Source organism: Diabrotica undecimpunctata, chromosome 4, assembly GCF_040954645.1.
Source record: "Diabrotica undecimpunctata isolate CICGRU chromosome 4, icDiaUnde3, whole genome shotgun sequence".
NCBI classification, from domain to species: domain Eukaryota; kingdom Metazoa; phylum Arthropoda; class Insecta; order Coleoptera; family Chrysomelidae; genus Diabrotica; species Diabrotica undecimpunctata.
In genome coordinates, this window is record NC_092806.1 from 162,723,159 (window position 1) to 162,729,186 (window position 6,028).

At 31.9% G+C, this 6,028-nt stretch overlaps 1 protein-coding gene across 1 annotated transcript in view; it reads left to right on the plus strand.

The window, feature by feature from the left end:
* The first annotated feature begins 677 nt into the window (after positions 1-677).
* LOC140440394 (twisted gastrulation protein homolog 1-like) overlaps positions 678-6,028 on the plus strand; it is a 52,216-nt gene continuing 46,865 nt past the window's right edge. The window contains exons 1-2 of the mRNA XM_072530867.1: positions 678-774; positions 895-985. The gene's annotated coding sequence lies outside the window, so the exon portion shown is untranslated. The remainder of the gene's footprint in view (positions 775-894; positions 986-6,028) is intronic.

The window sequence follows — 6,028 nt, forward strand, 5'->3', positions numbered from 1 at the left end:
AATTTAGCGGTTTTAAAAATTTATCAACGAAACACATAAATTTTAAATATTTCTCGCAAGTTTAAATATTTATTTTAAATGAATTACTTTATTTTATTTTTGCCAATTCTCTAGTCCTTTATATCTTTCGAGCAAAATCATTCATATCGTAATACTGGTTGTCTATCGCCTTTATTAGTTCGGTGGTTACTCCAGGAATTAGGTGGCAGGTACAAAAACTTGTTGACTAGTCGGGTCGATATTGTGATTGTTTTATGCAATTCAATTCAAACCGAACAAGTTTTTATAGTTTACTTAAATATTTCCTGCCGGTTTATAACACAAACATTTCATTACATGCCGGTTTTATTAATAATTTTATTAATTATTTCGTCGTCTAAACATTAAAACTGGAACTAAGTAACAGGTACATAGGTACAAAAACTTGTTAAGTTGTCGGACCGATATTGTAATTGTTTTATGCAATTGAGTTCAGATAGATCAAGTTTTTATAGTTTACTCGAATATTTCCAGCCTGTTTACAGTAAAAACATTTCATTACATGCCGGTTTTATTAGATTTATTAATTATTTCGCTGTATCAACATTAAAAATGTAACTAATTAACAGGTACCTAGGTATATTGAATAATTTTTTTAGAGTACGTAATATAGTAATAAACTTCTGTTTTATTTCCAGATGGGTGGTTGCAACAAATATAATATCATCGTCGGCCCGTATGCAGCTTCTTTAGTAAAGTTGTAGTATCTCAGACGGTATTTAGATGTGGAAGATGGTAAGTAAAGTTTGTAAAATACTTATTAGTGAGTTTTTTTTATTTATATAACGTAGATTTTTGGAAGTTACCAATTTCTTTGTCGAATTCTAATATAAATAATTCTTTTTTGATTTGCAGATAGCTTTTTGGAAGATCTGTCGATTCAACGAAGAAATTACAACAGACTTTCCTGACAGGCGTTGTCTGATTATCATCGAATCTTTGATGGGTAAGTAGAATTTTTTATACAAAATATCTATTGGATGAGATGTGTTGATCAATATATTTCGTTTTTAATTCATATAATTATGATGTGTTAAGTAATTTATTAGACTTTAAGGGTATTTGAATAAAAGAATTATTGTATATTTATCTCAGCAGGTTTAGAGGCCTAGGTCTCAGAAGTTTAATCTTAAATGATATTGTGTTTACCATAAGTGTAGCTGGTCAAAGTTTATGAGTGAGTTTAAGACTCTTTCCTAAGAAATCAACAAACCGATGGGTGTTACCGATGAGAAAGATAAAATGTGAATCGGGAATGGGTGAGACCTTGAAAATTATGGATGATATAATAGAGAAACGTGGTTTAACATCCATCATATTATCACACGAACATGATACTCTTGCGCAGGTGTATAACCTTTTCATTTATTCCACTGTTTCTGTTATATTGGAATCAATTTTTATTGAGTTGGTTATTGATTCCATCTGTTCTTTGATCCACTGTGATATCTTTCTTTTGTAGAGCTTAGTTCATTCTTGTTTTTTCTTTGATATTTATTTCATTTTACTGGTGTTCTATAGATTCTATTTCTGTTAGTCTCGCTTAACTACAAGCTAAGTCTTACTAACTTACAAGTCCTGCTAAGTCTTACTAACTTACAACTATGGTCATTGGTACAGGAACAATAATATTAAATATATAATAAATAATGAAAACAAAAAATAATTATATCATTAAAGTTAATGTCTATTAGGTTAAACCTTGTGATAGGGTTAATCGATTTTTAGAATCTGTATAGTTTTCGTCACCTGTTCCTGTTCAGTCCAGTGCTTTATTCCGGTTGGTGAATTCTTTGCAGTCAGTGAGGATTAGTTAAAGATAAACATTGCAATGCTGGCAAGTTGTACGAGTTCCTGAGGACATCAAGAAACCATGGGTAAGTTTGGTCTGGTTGATTCAGTGTCTTCTAATAATCGATGCTTCTCTTCTAGTTAGGAAGTTCAGGGAGAGATGGCCAATAAACGGTTGGAGTTCATGAAGAGTTGTTTTGATTCTTTGCCATAAGTTTTGCCAAGTATCCTCAACTGGCTTTTTGGAAACGAGCTTAAGATCATGAGCTAGTTGAATTCTGGTGACTCTAGTACTATGGTTGGTAGATAGCTTCTTTGGCAAAATGATCTGCTGTTTCAGTACCAGTAGTTCCAGTATGAGAAGGCAGGCATATGAAAGAGACTGTTACATCGTGAGCAGAGATATTGGTATATGTCATGAATGCTTTGAACTAATTTGTGGTCAGTAAAAATTGTATTGATTGAATGAATAGATGAAAGCCAATCCGAAAAAATGGCAATATGTCTGTTTTGATGAAAGATGCATTTAAAAGCCAACAGAATACTATATAGTTTACCAGTGTAAACGCTGCATGTTAAGGGTAACCCAGATAATCTTACACGTTCGTGTTAAGTGGTTACTGCAGCGCCAACACCAGTGGTAGTTTTAGAAGCATCGGTATAGAGAATTAAATCATATGATTTTTTTTTGTATAATTTCTATAAATGCTTTCTCTATAAGAATGTTAGAAGATTCATATTTGACAAAGATGATGAGTGAGGTGTCTGTTGAAGAAAGGTGTTTAGCCCAGGGAGGAAATAAAGGAAGAGGAAATGAACTAATCAGAAGGAGGTCAATATTTTGACCTCCTTCAATATTTTGTAATTAATTAAGGTTTAGGTTTTATAATAAGGTGTTGGATATTGTTATTAAAAGAAGTCGACATTGTGGTAATTAGGGAATGAACGGGATTAAAGAAATTTACGGATGTTAATGCAGCATATGAAAGTAGAATAGATTGTCGTCTTAAGGTGAGAGGAGGTTGGAACAGTTTCAAGTTTAATCCTTTTCTGAGTTTATTAAAATCCTGTTTTATTTTTACTAATTTGATCATTTTCCTGGTATTCCTACTTCTTTAATTGTTTGTATTATTTAATTTCTTTTATTGTGTTATAGGCATAAATAAATATTACATCCCAGCGATATAATCCTTTCTTATATTAATATGATATAGGTAATACTTTGTTTTCTTTAAATTTAAAAATAGGAAACGCTTTAACGACCCTGTATAAAACGAACCATAATAATGTTTTGTCCCCATCTATAATTTCTTATTAACTTAGAAGTTTTAAAGCAGGAAATCGTTAAAGCAATCTCTCTTCATTTCTCTTTGTTTTATGATTTATTCGTTAGATGGCACCACGTATTACTCTACAATTAACTACATTTTATATTTAGAACTTAATCGATACTCTTTAAGATGGCGCCACAGGAAAGTTTCTACTGGAGTATTCTGTGGTTTCTATAATAGGTCCGAGATACGCCGGTAGATGGCGCGTAAGTTTAAAATGTAATATTTTACAACATTTTTTACAGTATTTTATAACATACAACATATTAATTATAGAAAATAGAAACGTCAACATAACACAAAAAAAATATAATTTTTATTGTAATTCATTAAATATTCATATAATGCATCAAAAACATTATATGATTAAAAATATAATAAAAAGAACTTAAGACTCTTACTAATCTTTTTAAAAACAAAAATAATTAGGTATAATTAGAAATATAGATAAATATTTACTTACTTTATTTGATACACGATATATAACTGAAAGATTGTAATATAATACGTTACGGATGCCCCAAGAAAAGTGTTGTTACAACAAATTTCAAATTTAACTGAATGGGTTAGGTAGGTGACCAAACTGAGGAACGTTACAAACAAAGCCATAAAATTTACTAGAAACTTAAATACATGACGATATCAGAGACCATGGGAATAGAGACAGGAAAGAGAGAAAATGGATAGACTTTAGCGACTAGATATTGAAGAGAGACATAGAAATTAGTGCCAGACAAGAACTTTTGTCCAAAAGTAGATGGAAAAAGGTCTGGAAGTCAAATTGAAAATCGGCTTTTGGTTCTCAGTTGCCTCTGAACACTTTTTCAGACGTTACAAAATTAAAATGCAACACCATTAACGCTCATCGAGGCAGTGCTTTATATGAAAATATTTTTGAATACTATTTTTTAATACTAAATAAATAAATATATTTTTTAATACAAAATTAATTAATATTTTTATTATACTAGGACTAGCTGAAAGGAAATATCCAAAAATAAATTATTCCAAGTGTAACTATGGCTAATTATAAACGCGAAGAACAACAACAGACAAATTTATTCAAAAATTTAGTATGCATTAGTTCTATTTCCAACCGCAAACGCACGTAACATAAATTACTAAAATTTCTATCTTAAGATACTCTTACAGTCAGTCATAAGTGACTTGACCTCATGAAAATACATGACAATTATTCGTGTTAGTAGAAATTTATTAAGGAAATGTATTGATTTAATGCATTATATGAATAGTCATACCGCTCAGTGTGTTTCAAAAAGTCTATTTTCTTTTTCATATTCTATACCTAACTCGTTTTAGCACTCTTTTGCCAATTTCGTATGTACTTAGTTTTGTCTTCTTTTGTTTTAAAGCATTACGTTTTAACATTTTTCTTAAGTTCTCCTTCTTTGTGCAATAGCTTTTTAATATTAGTTATATAGATGTGCCTTATATGGAATATCTTTTATATTTGGTTTGTAGTATTTTTTTGTTTCTTACAACAATATGTGATTGTTTGTTCAGAAATACACATTAATGTTTCATGGATCAGATTTTAATATTAAAAATAAGACAGTTTGCTTTTCGATCAATTAGCTTAACATCGTTTTTCTTGAAAACCATGGAAAGGCTATGAGAGAGGTACCTACATAAAGGATGAAGTTCTGGTTCATAACCCACTTCACCCAAATTAGCATGCATATACTTCGGGAAGATTTGCCGATTCTGTACTGCATTAGGTAGTGGGAAGAATTTATTTATAGACATTGAGGGAGCGTTTGATAAAACCACATTCCAACAACAAACAGCTCAATGTCAGAAATGTTCCGCTGGCCGTGAACGAATAGATATTCAGTATGCTCTCTAATGGAGCAATAAGCATAAATGTAGAAGACATTTCTGTTAAAGGCATGGTTACGAGGGGGTCTCCACAGGGAGGGGTACTATCACCACTCCTCTGGAACATAGTTCTACACTACTCAGCAACAACGGGTTCTCCACAATAGTCTATTAAAACGATATTGCTATCCTTCAAAGCGGTAAGTTTGAGAACACACTATGTGAGAGATTACAAGTTGTTTTCCGACTAATAGAAATGTGGTTCAAGGAATACTCACTATCTATAAATTCTAACAGGAAAAAGATCGTCCTTTACACCAGAAAAAGAAAAATCACGGGCTTAATACCCCCAAGGATTCTAAACTACAGTCTTAACTTTTCTGATGAGGTGAAATACCTAGACTTTCTTGACAGGAAGTTAACATGGAACTCCAACTTAAATGGTAGAGCTAAAAGAGCATATATTGCCTATAAATAGTGTCGACGCACGGTCGAACGTGCCTGCGGCCTTTGGCCCAGGTTGATCTGGACCTACACTGCTGTCATTAGGCCAATGCTAACTTACGGAGCTACTGCTTGGGTACCAAAAGTGCTACAGGCAACAGCGATTAATAAACTAAACCATATTCAGCGGACAGCTTGCCTAAATATAACAGGTTCCATGAAAACAGCACCAAGATGAATTTGGTTATTAGCATCACCATTCTAGACATATATCAAAGAGGTGGCGCTGGTGACAATGATGCGACTACACTCAGTGGGTGCAAACTCTGATACAGGAATGGGATAGTGAGAGCTGAATGCGCTACCCTGCTACAGGCAGGCTGCGACTCAATTGAACTAAAAGTTTGTAGAAGTCTGCATACGATTATATATTTTTTATTCTGGTAAATTACACAAATACACTTTGAATTATAAACTTTTTTATAATAATAATATATAGAAAATACTAAATATGATTAAACTACAAAATGTCAAAATCTGAATATAATACAAACGACAAAATATTGTAAATTAGTGCAGAGGTG